Below are 15,841 nucleotides of genomic sequence, written 5' to 3'. Positions count from 1 at the left end.
ACACATGCTAGACAAGCACTCACCACAAAGCTGCAACCCCAGGCCCCTTGTGCTTCAAATCTCGACATATACCCAGATGGGTTTCATGTATGGGAAAAAGGTCTGTAGTTATTTATGTTCCTGCTGGACTGATATTCTCACTTTCTCTTTTAAGACAATAAATTCAACCAATAGGAGCAAGATTCTTTTCCCCTCATCTCCTGAAGATTCGCTTACAGGGCTGGGGATGTGGCTCAAGTGGTAGCGCGCTTGCCTGGCATGTGTGCGACCTGGGTTCGATTCTCAGCACCACGTAAAAGATGTTGTGTCCGCCGATAACTAAAAAAAAAATAAATATCAAAAAATTCTCTCTCTCTCTCTCCTCTCTCACTCTCTCTTAAAAAAAAAAAAGTTTCACTTAAAAAAAGAAAAAAGATTCGCTTACATTTCCTATGCAAATTGAGTTTTAGGAAAATAAGCACCCTCTCATGTGAAGTGTGAACAAAGAATCTAATTCTGACCAAAATTTATTCTGCAATAGGTATATAGGTGATCTGTGTCGTTTTTGGTTCTTTAAAGGTGAGTTGTAGGACTGGGGTTGTGGCTCAGCGGTAGAACACTCGCCTAGCACGTGTGCGACCCTGTGTTCAATCCTCAGCACCACATAGAAATAAATAAATAAAATAAAGGTATTGCATCCAACTACAACTAAAAAATAAATATCTTAAAAAAAAAAAAAAGGTCAGTTGTACTTTAAAATTGCACTTAATGTAGACTGGAAGCTTCTTGTGTGGTATTTGTTACTGGGGCACCCTGGGCCTTGTACATGCTAGGCACACACTCTGCCAATGAACTATGCCCCAGCCCAGCCTGGGCAGTTGAAAAAATTAATGTGGGCTGGGGATGTGGCTCAAGCAGTAGTGCGCTCACCTGGCATGCGTGCGGCCCGGGTTCGATCCTAAGCACCACATACAAACAAAGATGTTGTGACCGCTGAAAACTAAAAAATAAATATTAAAAAAATTCTCTCACTCTCTAAGAAAAAAAAAAAATTAATGTGTCTGATTCCTGGGCAGGTTGATTTTTCTGTCCTTCTGATTGCTTTTTTAATATTTTAAGTTGAAGGTGGACACGATACTTTTATTTTATTTATTTATTTTTATGTGGTGCTGAGGATCAAACCCAGGGCCACACACATGTTGGTGAGCATTCTACTGCTAAGCCACAACCCCAGCCCTGTCCTTCTGATTTCAATGTCTATGTTGTAGGTGGTGAAGGACCACAGGACTCCTGTCAGTCATTTGACCAACTTGGCTCTGATGACCCCTTTTCAGCCTGCACTGAGGCAACCATTGGCTGCTGCAATCTGTCTTTATTTGTGTCTAGTGGTGCTCGATTACATCCAGCACATCAGAATGGCTGACTCACTGACTGTATTCCTTGACTTTCTGGTGGTGAAGCTAGCATAATATTGGAAGAGGAAGAGATTGCCAGCTCAAAGTGAAGTGGCCCAAGGTCCACTGGCTTGGGCAAATCTTGTTTTTTTCCATTGTGGATAACTTATTTCACTTTTCTCTAAACTTCTTTAGATATAAAGGATAATGATATAATATATCATTATTAATAATACCACTCAGAGTAGTATTACGAGATCTTAGTGAAGTGGTAAAAAGGTATAGTTACCCATTTGATGCAGGATAGCTATTGTTCTTGAATGAGAAAAAAAATAATGTTTTGTCCAATGATCACCTTATGTAACATAACATTTTATCTGAAGCATAATTCTAGACTGATTCTAATTCCTTGGGAAGCTGGATTTTTTGTGTGAATATTGGAACTGCATTTGCTATGTTGCTAAGAAAGTTAACATTCAGTGACTTTTTTTAGTAACAACTTTTTTCTTTGTAGATTTCTGAAATTCACAAACCTCTGTTAATATATGTAATATAATTCAGTGCTTGATTATTTCTTTACTTATTTTTGTGCTGGGGGTTGAATGTAGGGGCACTTTATCACTAAGCTACATCCCTAGTCCTTTTTTTTTTTTTATTTTGAGACAGTATCTCACTAAATTGCCCAGGCTGGCCTTGAACTTGAGATCCTCTTACCTCAGCCTCCTAGGTCACTTAGATTACAGATATGTGCCTTCAGTAGTTCTTCTTTTCCTCTTCTCCTCCTCATCTTCCTCTCACTCCCTCTCTTCCTCCTCCTCCTCCTTCCCCCCTCCCTCTCTCCCCCCTCCCTCTCCTCCCCACTTTCTTCTTCCTTTTCACACTGGGGATTGAACCCAGGGGTGCTCAACCACTAAGCCACATGCCCAGTCCTTTTCCTTTTTTGAGACAGGGTCTCGCTGAGCTGCTTAGGGCTTCACTAGTTGCTGAGGCTGGCTTTGAACTTGCTATCCTCCTGCCTCAGTCTCCATGATTACAGGTGTTTGCACCACATCTCCCAGCTGTCTCCACATCTTCATGTACCATTCTCTCCTCAACACATTTTATAAAAAATATTGTTTTAGATGTTGATGGACCTTTACTTCATTCATTTACTCATATGCTGTGCTGAGAATTGAACTCAGTGCCTCACACATGCTAGGCAAGTGCTCTACCACTGAGCCACAACCCTCAACACATTTTAATAGGGGTTCTGTCTCCTTCTCTTTAAAACACAGCTGTGGTTAACTCAACAAAGGTCCTCACCATTTGAATCCAGTGGCTGCTGTTCTTTCCCTCTCCCTGAACCCCTCAGAAGCCGAGGCTCCAGTTTCTCTTCTTTAAACACTCTCTGTACTTCTGTTACTCTGTGTCTCTTTTGATGGACTCTCCACCTGGAGATGTTGGAGGGGCTCAGGGCTCCATCTCAGGACTCCTCTCTTCTTTTAATCTACATTATCTCCCTAAAGTATCATATCCACGCTCATTTTCTCCCCCAGTTAACCAAAGGGGGCTCTTAATAAATATTGCCAAACTGTTTTCAGAAACGCCTACTTTAATTTACACTTTATGGTTAGTATACTATGTTACCGCTGTTGACCCGTGACGAGTCCTTGCTTCCCCAATGTTGAAGAATAACACCAGAGAAGCCCGCGGAGGCAAGGTCAGAGTAGAAATTGGAAGTTTATTAAAGGACAGCAGAAAAGACTTCTCCTGGAGGAAGAAGGAGACCCAAGAGGTGGAATCCGTTGAAGGACGAATGTGTTCCCCTTCTTATAGTTTTTGGTGATGGAATGTAGGTGGGAAGGGTTGGGGCACAGGTGGGCCAAAGAAGTAATCTGGGCATTTCCAGTCAAGTTTGCTGTTCATTAACATTTCTTTGGGATGGGCTATCTCCAAATCTGTTGGGGGCTGTTTCCTGGGCTTCATTAACATTTCTTTGGGATGGGCTGTCTTCAAGTCTGTTGGGGCTGTTTCCTGGGCTTCATTAACATTCCAAGAGTTGCCTGCGTTTCCTGGAATTCATTCTCAGCATGGCCTCCATTTTAGATTTCACTGGATATTAGACCTGATTTACCTAACTACACTGACTACCTAATTTTAAATCTGGCTTCACTACCATACTTTGCCTTCATTAGCATTGGATATTCTTTTTCTAAAAAAAAGTTATTTATTTGTTGATTTGTTCAATTATACTTGTATATTTGAATTTATTTTATTATTTGTATTATTGTGCTGTAATTTCCTTTTTGCTGTTCTTTTATATGTTGTAAGCCTACTGGAAGGAGAGACTTCATTTTTTTTTTTTTTTTTTTTTTTTAGGTATATCCTTTTCTAAGGATATTTTCATGAACTTTAAGCAGTTTCTAGACAACTCATTCCCATGATGGGCTCATCTCTCCGAAGAACGAAAGCAAAGTATTCCAATATTATTGTCATATTTTAAGGATAACCGAATAAAATTTATTGAACTAAACTAGACATTGTGAGCAGTTTTGCTTAATTTGTTACACCGGTGGCTCTGTACAGTAGTGTCATAACACAGATACGACTCTGGTCAAATGGGAAGCGTGACCCAAGCAATTTGTTACTAATAACACGGTTCTGAAATCTGAGGATATTTGTATAATAACATCATTGCCGAAAGCTCAGTCCTCATCCCCAATGCCAATCCAATAATGAGGATGAGGTTTTGAAAAAAAGGGAAAAAAAAGTTTATTGCTTTGCTAACAAAGGAGAAATACAAGGGGCTCCTATCCCATAGTCTGTGATTCTGTCCATCAGCAGGAACAGGGGGCTTTCAAACAGGGATTCAAAAGCTACATCCCACGTGTTCTCTGTTGAAGTTGTAATTCACTTGTTAATTTGGGAGACAGCCATTTCAGAGATCTTCGGTGCCATCTCCAAAGTCTGGATTACTTCATTCCTATGGTAGGTGTGGACTCAGGGACAGATAACTCTGCCTGGGATGGGGAAGAAAGTGAAACCCGTTTCCCCTGAGATTAGGGAGGGGGAAATTAGGGAGGAGAGAGAGAGGAAGACTTCAGTTGCTACGAAGGCTGGGGAGATAGCTCAGTTGGTAGAGTACTTGTCTCACAATGTGCAAGGCCTTGGGTTCCAGAGGAAAAATCACTTGCAATGGCAGAATAGTAAGGGTTATATTGAAAGCATAAAATGGACCAATGTTATAGTATGACTTTTATTCACTTTCTTTCTTTTAAAAAAATTTTTTTTGGTAGTTGTAGATGGACAGAATGCATTTATTTTGTTTATTTTTTTTGAAGTGGTGCTGAGGATCAAACCCAGTGCCTCACGCATGCTAAGCAGGCGATCTGCCGCAGAACTACAGCCTCAGCCCTCGCTTGCTTTCTTGAGTGTGAGAAAAATTAATGGACATTAATAGACATCCAGTACTGTCTATAGAAATCAAAATGAATCATATATGTAATTTTAAATTTTAGTGTATATTTTTTAAAAATCTTAGTTGTAAATGAACAGATGAACACAATATCTCACTTATTTATTTATGTGGTCCTGAGGATTGAACCACCGAGTGCCCCAGGCATGCGAGGCAAATGCTGAGCCACAACCCTAGCCCAAATTTTAGTATTTTTGAGCCAATGTATCCAACATATTATCATTTTAACATGTAGTCAGTGTGAACAATTATTAATGAGGCATTTAATTTTTTTGGCATTGTCTTTAAAATCATTTTATATTTTATTCTTACTGCATATCTCACCTGGGGTCAGCTGCTTTTCAAGTCCTCTAAATCCTTATGTGGTTAGTGCTACCATATTGGACAGCCCAGGGTTTATGGTTAGAGTACTTTAATGGGTGCAGGGAAATATACATTTCAGTTACTGGAAGAATGTTTTTGGTAGTGTTAGTTTGGGCTCCCATAGTAGTAGACCCTGAGACAAGGATTGGACTGCAGGTAGAGGCTATGGACATGGAGTCTTATTGCCAGAAAATGCAGTGAGAGCAATCCTCACCACATTGGGAGCTGTGGATGAAGGATATGGACAATAGGCCCCAAAGGAACTTCCATTCCAGTTCCCCTATCCTGAGACAAGGATTGGACTGCAGGTAGAGGCTATGGACATGGAGTCTTATTGCCAGAAAATGCAGTGAGAGCAATCCTCACCACATTGGGAGCTGTGGATGAAGGATATGGACAATAGGCCCCAAAGGAACTTCCATTCCAGTTCCCCTATCCTGTTACCTGCCTGCCCCACCCTAAATGATCCCACCACCAAAACTCCTCCTGGCCCTGCCCACAGCCCAAAGGGCCCACCAAAGTCACTAACTCCTCCCAAGACCTGGTCCTGCTATAAAACCCAGATCCTTGTGGTGGCCGGCTGCCATTTTGCCCTCAAAGATGTGCCCCTTCAGTGCTGCATAAAACCTCACTCGTCTGCGAGGTCAGCCTCCATTTTTCCGTTTGTATTCTCTTCCATGTGCTTTCAGTGGATACCCGAGGGAGTCTATTCAAATGGTGAATGCCATTTCTCTCATTAATCTTATAGGAAAGGCTTGAGAACCTGTGCATCTTAGGTGGCCTGTGTTAGTACTGCATCATTTGCTCTTATACTTAGTACAGAAGTGAAACTTGATGCTTTGACAATTTGAGAGTGACACTGTAGACCATTTAGTGTTAAATAACACAGGAGGTCATCATTTTTGGACCAAGCTCCTGCATAGGGTCCCAATGAACCAGACCAAAAATAAAAATGGAGTCAGCCACACTAGAGCCAAAGCTGCATTGTTATTAGGATTGGAGAGATGACAGCCAAATTTCCCAGATAGACCAGGCTTAATTGACATGATAATGAGGTTCTCTTGGTCTTAATCCTTACATGAGAAAATGAAGTAACTGAAATTAACTGTAACCTGATGTTAGTTATTTCTCATTGTTCTTCCTATTGTCACCTTAAAAGGACAGCAACGGAGATATGATCCTTTTATGTTCTTTGTTTCTGCCTTTTGCAGTCCTTCTCTGTCTATAAAACTGACTTTTTCTGCTCCGACCATGGGAACACTTACTCTATTTTATGGAAGAATCAAGTCAATTGGGATGTTTAAACTAAGTTGTTGTGATTGTGTTCTTTGACACTAATAATTTATAGTTTTCTAAAGTCGGCCTCACAGGGCCCCCAGGGTCACCTTGAGAATGGCTGAATTCTTCCTAGACAGTCTCTCTCCTACCCCACTACTTCATGGAGACCTAACAATGTAGTTAGCCAAACTACCTTTTGGGTTTCTGAATGGGGTACTTTGCTAGGGGAACACTCTCAACCCTCCCTCACCCAGGAGTTTAGAAGAAGGAATAGGGATGCCTCAATGTACCTCTTTTTTTTTTTTTTTTTTGTACCAGGAATTGAATATAGGGGCACTTCACCACTGAGCCACATCCCCCGCCCTATTTTGCATTTTATTGAGAGACAGGGTCTCACCGAGTTGCTTAGTGCCTCACTTTTGCTGAGGCTGACTTTGAACTTGTGATCCTCCTGCGTCAGCCTCCTGAGCTGCAGGGATTACAGGTGTGAGCTACCATGCTCAGCTCAATGTATCTCTTTTATTCCTCTTTTCAAAATCTACCTGTTTGCAGAGAAGGCACATCTGGATCTTCTCTGCGTGCATCACTTCTGGGGGAGGCCTAAGGTGGTGTGCCTCTGCCATTGACCAGATGGCTGCAGTTGATAGTGGGATTGAATTCTAACAAGCTCCTTGATCCTCAAAAAAGTCAGGCTTCAATTTAAGGTTGACATCGTCATTCCTTTGATCCTGTGCTTTCCCCTCCCAACTAATACTGAATTCAGGTAGTGGGGAAAGTTGTCCATTACTGAACAACCTCAAATGTCCCCCCAAAGAAAGTTAACTAACTGATAATGCTGGCTGTGGGGAGCAGAGCTATATAAACAGAATTCTGGTTGTTGGCCAGAAAGTGGAAAATACGAAGGAGAACTTCTTTCAATTTTTTTATTCTATTTTAACTGTTCTGGGAAAAAAAAAATTACTTTAGAGTGGCATTCATGAGTTTGAGTCTCTACACATAATTACAATGCCAGAATATTACAACAAAAATTGAATTCTTAAGGAGCCACATTTATACATTAACATGACTTAATAAGTTGTTTATTTACTCCTTCTTTGTAATGACACTGCTTTTTCCCCCCTGTTACTCAAACTAAGAATTTCAGAATTATTATTGATATCTGCCGCTGTCTCTGGCTGGGCACAAGATCACGAGCCACTCAAACAGGAACAAACTTTATTTGAAAGAACCGCCAATAACACGTCCGCCCGGGAAGCTTCCCGATCCACCCACGCGGCGTTCTCCCGGTTCCTTCCCGGAACTCTAGCGCAAGCGCCTCCCCGGAATTCCCTCCTACTGCACTTTCCCAACCAATGGGAACTCTCCAGGAGTCCCGCAGCAGGAGTCCGGTATCCATATGAATGTAATTTTTAACATAATCATATTATCTCAATGGCTAGCTGGCTTCACCTTTCAATCAAAAATGCCATGCATCATATTAATTGGCTGTGGCTCCCAGCATCTCCCCCCTTCTGTTTAATTAAGTAACAAGTAATGTGGCTAGGGACCGTGCCTGTTAGGTTTGTCCAATTCAACATATGGTTCTTACCCGTCATTGGAAAACTGACCTTTAGGCGTCAGCCTCCTGTCTTAGGTTGATACCACTGTAATTGGATCATACCCGTCACTGACTACCGGTCCAGCATATAGCCATACTTGTGGATAGGCCTATGCACCAGTGGGGGGGTGAGGTTCTTTGCCTCACCTCTGTTGGCCCCCAGATTTGGCCTTGGTGCCAGTGGGGGGGTGAGGTTCTTTGCCTCACCTCTGTTGGCCCCCAGATTTGGCCTTGGTGCCAGTGGGGGGGTGAGGTTCTTTGCCTCACCTCTGTTGGCCCCCAAAATTAGACCATCACTAGTAGAAGGGAGGAGGATACAGAAATGCCACAACACCACATCAATTGACGACTCCTAGGGAAAATTGCATCACTGGTGACACATCAGCAAAGATACGCCAGCATTACCATAATTTGTTGTATCAACAGATAGATCACAGTGCATACAAGTGATACATAGTCCAGGCAAGTTTTGTAAGCAGTTCATAGTGGAGGAATCTATCAATATGTCCATTTCCTCCCAAGATCATTGATGTATCAGTTTATACAGTTTGTTGTGATAATTATCGAAGAAGTTGTAGTTTGGTTTCATCTTTGTCTTCACCGGCACTGGGATGAAAAATAGGAATTCTGACAATGATGTTAAAGAGAGAAAGAAAAAAAATGTAACATTTTAACAGGTACTAAGAAAACATTTTTTTTTTTTTTTTGGAACAATTTACATTATCTTGAACAGAATTATTAAATATAATGAAAAGGAAAGATGAAAATAAACAAACAGATTTGTTAACCTGCTTATTTGTACACATATTAACCTGCTTATTTGTACACATATTAAAATAATTTTTAACAGCTGTTTACCCAATTTAAATTAAACCATTAAAATTACGTGAATAATAAAAAGTACTTGGATCCATTTTTTTATGAGCACTCCTCATATATGATCTATGGACATACGCACATATAGACACATAACACAAAACAGAAGTGTGCACATATAACATACAACACATAAGACAATAGTAAAGGCCTTGTAGTTTCACCTAGGTGAAATCTCCATTGCAATGTTAAAAACTCCACAGTTAAAAAATAAAACTGATCAGAAAAACATCAACCTAGGTCTGTATGAGCTCAAAAATAAAATAGAACCTTATGATATGGAAAAATGCAATAATAAAATAGATATTGAAAAAGGCATTCTGGTTAATCACTGTCGCAGATGTAAGAATGGCCAAGCTGGAGTTCTGGATATCAGCTGTTATGGATTTGAGTCAAATCATCTTCTTTTTGATCTGTAGAAATCGTTTTAGTTAGTCTTTCTGGAATCCAGATCGGTTGCTGTTCTCCCTGTGGAAACACACAGACAGAGCCCCGACTCCAGACAATCACTGGATCAGGACCTTTCCATTGTCCTGTTAGAATATCTTTCCAAAGAACTTTAGGCTTATGCACATTTTTTGGATACATATGCCTTTCCGCAGCACTAAGTCCTGATGAATCCAAATTTAAAAAGTTTAGAGTAAAGAGGGTTATTTTAAGTTTATCTTTGGGGGATATATACCCCTTTCCAATTCCCTCCTTTTGTTTTAATAAGTACATTTTAATAGTTTGATGAGCTCTTTCAACTATGTCTTGTCCCTGTGGATTGTATGGAATTCCTGTTATGTGAGTAATGCCAAATGATGAGCAGAATTGTTTAAAAGAGGTAGAAGCATAACCGGGACCGTTATCTGTTTTTAACTGTTTTGGAACGCCCACAGTGGCAAAATTTTGTAAGCAATGAGCTATAACATCTTTAGTTTTTTCTCCGGCATGAAGGGAGCCCATCAAAAATCCAGAAGAAGTATCAACTGTAACATGCAAATATTTTAATTTTCCAAATTTTGGCAAGTGTGTGACGTCCATCTGCCAAATATGGTTAGGTATCAGTCCTCTAGGATTGACTCCAAGATTAACTTGTGGTAAAAATGTCACACAATTTTGACATTGTTTTATTATATGTCTGGCTTGTTCTTTAGTTATTTTAAAACGTTTTTGTAAAGTATTAGCATTGACATGAAACCTTTTATGAAAATTTATAGCTTCTTCTATTGTGGAGAAAATATGTATGTCATGTGTAGATTTATCTGCTAAATCATTGCCCAAACTAAGGGCTCCAGGCAATCCTGTATGTGCCCTGATATGTCCTATAAAGAATGGATCTTTTCTGTCCCAGATTAGACTTTGTATAGTGGAAAACAAAGAGAAAACAGTAGAAGAAGGGGAAATCCTACCTGCATCTTCAAGGGATACTATAGCATTAACTACATATTGACTATCAGAAAATAAATTAAATACGGAATCTTTAAACATCATAAAAGCTTGTAATACTGCATTAAGCTCTACCTTTTGAGCTGATTGTTTGGGTACTAAAAATGTAAAAGTTTGATCAGGGGTAACTACTGCTGCTGTACCATTATTTGACCCATCAGTGAATATATTTGGAGCATTCATGATAGGGGTCTTTCTTGTCATTTTTGGAAAAACTACAGGATGCTTAGACCAAAAAGACAACAAAGGATTAGATGGCAAGTGATTATCAAATGAAACATTAGATTTACACATGATTATTGCCCAAGTATTTAACTCATTGGCTAACTCATCAATTTGATCCATAGTATATGGAGTAATAATTTTATTGGGAGAAATCCCAAACACTCCCTTTGCTGCTTTTATTCCTTTGAGTATTAATTGTCCTACAGCCTCAGGATATCTAGTAAGAATAGTATTAGGAGAATAAGATAAATGTATCCACAATAATGGACCTTCTTGCCAAAATACTCCTGTAGGAATATTTTTTGTTGGTAGTACAATAAATAATAAAGGCAAACTTATATCAATTCTATCCAAGTGCATATTTTCCATATATGTTTCAATGATTTTTAATGCCTTTCTTGCTTCAGGCGTTAACATGCGGGGTGAATTTGGATCTGATGGACCTTTTAGGATATCAAATAAAGGTCCTAGCTCTCCTGTTGGTATGCCTAGATAAGGCCTTATCCAATTTATGTCTCCCAATAACTTTTGAAAGTCATTAAGTGATTTGAGTTGATCTACTCGTATTTGAATTTTTGGTGGACGGACCATGGTTGAGGATAACAGAACTCCTAGATAATTAATTGGAAGATTTAATTGTACTTTATCTATTGCTATCTCTAGATTATAACCTTTTAATAAATTTGTAAGTGTGGCATAACATTCTAGCAGTGTGTTTTTATCTTTATGTGCCAATAACATATCATCCATATAGTGAAATATTTGTAGTTCAGGATTTTGATTTCTAAGTGGTTGGATTGCTTTGTTAACATAAATTTGACACATAGTTGGACTATTAGCCATCCCCTGAGGGAGTACTTTCCACTCATATCTCTGATCAGGACCTTCATGATTTAGTGCAGGGATAGTAAATGCAAAATGTGGACTATCCTCAGGATGAATTGGAATTGAAAAAAAACAATCTTTAATATCTATGGCTAAAACATACCAGGTTTTTGGTAAAGCAGACAATTGGGGAATCCCTGATTGAGCAGGTCCCATAATAACCATCTCATTATTAATGGCTCTTAAATCTTGTAATAATCTCCATTTACCAGATTTCTTTTTAATAACAAAAATGGGAGTATTATGGGGAGATATGGAAGGTTGTATATGTCCTTTCGCTAATTGTTGTTTAACCAGATCATGGGCTACTTGTATCTTTTCTTTAGTCAGGGGCCACTGAGGAACCCACACTGGTCTTTCTGATTTCCAAGTAATTTTTATTGTCTCAGTGGCCCTTTCTGAAAATCCAACCCATGTCTGTCTGTTCCTTGATCTATTTGAATTGGTGCTGCTATATTTTGTCCTTGTTTTCCTAATCTTTTTTCTTTTTTAAAACCTTGTTTAGCCCTAGTAGTGGGCGCATTAGAATTGATGTTATTTGTTAACGTTAAACCTAATTGATCTAGGACATCTCGTCCCCATAAATTTATAGGAAGATGATCCAATACATATGGCTGTATAGTTCCCTCACATCCTTCAGGATCCTTCCAATCTAATACCATTGCACTTCTATGGGGATTAGTAGCCACTCCTAGGCCTCGAAGCGTTTGAGTGGCTTGTTGTAATGGCCAATGTTTTGGCCATTCCTGACTAGATATGATGCTAAGGTCTGCACCTGTGTCCAGTAGCCCATTAAAGTCGTATCCTTGAATATTTAGTTTTAGCATGGGGCGAGAATCTAAATTTAAAGACAGCATAGCCCAATCTACACCTGTGGAGCCCAATCCCCTGGTACCTCTTTCTACAGTACGACTGGAAAATTTATCATGTAGGCTGGGTATTATTAGTAACTGTGCTATTCTATCCCCTGGTGAGATAACTGATATGCCTCTTGGAGAACTAGCTATAATTTTTATTTCACCTTCATAATCGGGATCAATTACCCCGGGACTTATCATAAGTCCTTTTAGTGTGGAAGAACTGCGTCCCAATAATAAGCCTACCGTTCCTTGGGGAAGAGGTCCTTTTACTCCTGTGGGAATGATTTGAATTCCCATCTCTGGAGTTAGTACTGCTCTTGCGGAGGCGCAGATGTCCAGCCCTGCGCTCCCTCTAGTTTGTCTGATGAGGGATTTAATGGATAATGTGTCCTGGGCACTACCTTGATGGTGCTGCTGGGTTCCTCCATTGCCCCGTATATTTGTGGTTTTGGGCCCCGGAGCATTGGGCCCTCCAGTCCGTTTTTTGGCAATGGAGCCTGATGCCTTTCTCCACGATATCGTGGGTAAACACTTGATCCTTGTCCGTTTTTTGATAACGGAGTGCCCTCTATGGTGGTTTGAGAACGGCATTCATTAGCCCAATGTCTCCCTCTACGGCATCGTGGGCAAATACCTGGTATTCTATTCCTTTGATACCTAGCTTTGTTAAACCCTCCTCCTATGGGGCAATTCCTTTTAAAATGTCCTGTCTGATCACAATTGTAGCATGTTTTTGGCCTGGCATCTAAAGCCTGTTGTACTGCTGCTAAGACTTGTCCTTGTTCATTAATGTCTCTACATAATTTAATATATGTGTTTAAATCTTCATGTTTCCATGGTGTAATGACCTCTCTGCAGCAACGATTTGCTTGGTCATAAGCCAGTTGTTTTATAAATGGCATTGCCTGTTCTACATCTCCAAATATTCTAGAAGCGGTCTGAATAAGCCTATCTACAAATTCAGCGTAAGGTTCGTTAGTTCCTTGTATTACCTTAGATAACTGTCCTTGTAAATCTCCATGCCCCTGTAAAGTTTTCCATGCCCTAACTGCATCTGCAGCAATTTGTGCGTATACACCAGGATCATATTCAATTTGTTGCCGTTGACCCTCATAAGGTCCCTTTCCTAACAACATCTCCAGATTTCTTTGAGGGTAACCGGCTGCTGTATTTCGCCTAGCTGTCTCCATGCAGAATTCCTCATTGGCAACCTTCCATAACAAATATTGTCCTCCATTTAGCACAGATCGACACATGTTAGCCCAATCTGCTGGTGTCATGTCTAAGTTGGTAATAGATTCGGCAATGCTTATGGTGAAGGGTGCTTGCGGGCCATAGGTTGTTACAGCCTCCTTTAATTGCTTTACTGTTTTGAAATCTAAAGCACGATGGATTCGTTGCCCTCCTGCCTGCTCAAGTACAGGGCATGCTAGTCTTTGGGATCTTGCCTTAGGATTTTGTGCATCAACTACGGGAGTTGAGGGCCGCTCAGCTGTTACGCCCTCTGGTGATAGAACGGAGTTAGTAGCAGCCTCCTGTTGTAACTCCCCAACTGATGGTCGTTTTTCCTCTAAGCTTTCTTTCTTCAAATTTTCCTCTGTCTGACTAGCTGGAGAGACCTTCTCTTTTGCTTGACCTGACATGTTTTCTACCACAGTTTGGACCTCTAACAATTTACTTAACAGTTTTTCGGTTTGTTTTTTACTAGTTTCTAATCTACTATAAAGGTAACGCAACCCAGTAAGGTAGCATAAAACAAAGCCAAAACAGAATGAAACAAAAACGGAGCAAAGAATAGTTGTATCAATTTTCTCTTTCTCCGGGCCAAACAACTTCAAGCCTTGAGCCAACCATTTTTCCCAGTTTGCCTGAGAAAATTCTAGGGATAGGCAGCTTGAAACAAAAACAAAATAAATCAAAAGAAGAACACATTGTTTTTTGAAATGGTCACCCATTCTGTCGCCTTCCCTCAGGGGCGAGCAATTTTACTCACCTCCAAGCTTCAGGCGCTCCCCGTACAGGGCCACCAGTTGCCGCTGTCTCTGGCTGGGCACAAGATCACGAGCCACTCAAACAGGAACAAACTTTATTTGAAAGAACCGCCAATAACACGTCCGCCCGGGAAGCTTCCCGATCCACCCACGCGGCGTTCTCCCGGTTCCTTCCCGGAACTCTAGCGCAAGCGCCTCCCCGGAATTCCCTCCTACTGCACTTTCCCAACCAATGGGAACTCTCCAGGAGTCCCGCAGCAGGAGTCCGGTATCCATATGAATGTAATTTTTAACATAATCATATTATCTCAATGGCTAGCTGGCTTCACCTTTCAATCAAAAATGCCATGCATCATATTAATTGGCTGTGGCTCCCAGCAGATATCTCCATCTTCTCACCTTGACTTTCTTTTCTTTCTTTTTTTTTTAAGTTGGATACAATTCCTTTATTTATTTATTTTATGCGGTGCTGAGGATCGAACCCAGCACCTCACATGTGCTAGGTGAGTGCTTTACCACTGAGCCACAACCCCAGCCCCTTGACTTTCAATATTTGTTGAACAAATACTTAATGAGTAACTACTAAGTGCTGGGCTCTGTGGTCCTTATAGCTGTGATACAATCCTGTGACTCCTCTTCCAGAAGTGTCTTGGGTTGATGTCTTGTGGGTCCCTCCTACTTGGCTCCAGTCCAGCTCCTTATGGCTCTGTCACTTTACCCCTTCCTCACACCTACATTCGTTCTCCTAAATCTATCTTTCACACTAATGTTAGTTTTCAGAAACAGAGGCCTTTCATTGAAAGCACAGTTCCATCTCCCTTGTGTGGCTCACAAAGCCTTTGCTAATCCAACCCATGAGCCATGCTTTTAGGATCAACTCCAATACCTTGCTTTTAAGCATCATATTCTAAATAGACAAGCTAGGGGCTTTATTTAGAGTCTTGTTTGTATCTTTCTCTTGATATGGAATTATTTCCCTGTCCTTCTTGAACTGTGACTACCTGGTGGTGTTGTGACTCTTGTAGCTCTACGTTAGATGAAATTTCATATCCCACAACCTGGACTGCTCATCCCCCTTTTAGGTGGAATGTTTCCTTATTAGTGTTTTTAGCATTTTCTGCATCATCATCATCATCATCATCATCATCATCATATCATCATCATCATCATGTGCAGTGCAGGGATCAAACACAGGGCCCATGCATGCTAGGCAAGTGTTCTCCTACTGAGCTACACTCGAAGTCCGGCATTCACTTATTATATACACATCTCTATGAAGCTCATTGTGCACACAAATCTCTCCATTTCCTTCTCAACCTTGGCTGCTATTTGATACCACTTAAAAGCCTTAATTAAAAAAAAAAAAAAATACCCAGGGGCTGGGATGTAGCTTAGTGGCAAAGCATATGCCTTGCATTCACAAAGCCCTGGGTTCAACCCCCAGTTCTAAAAAAAGAAAAAAAGACACAGACACTCCCTGCCCCCCCCCAAAAAAAAACAAAACCCAT

Source organism: Callospermophilus lateralis, chromosome 12, assembly GCF_048772815.1.
Source record: "Callospermophilus lateralis isolate mCalLat2 chromosome 12, mCalLat2.hap1, whole genome shotgun sequence".
NCBI classification, from domain to species: Eukaryota; Metazoa; Chordata; class Mammalia; order Rodentia; family Sciuridae; genus Callospermophilus; species Callospermophilus lateralis.
This window is presented reverse-complemented; position numbering follows the sequence as displayed.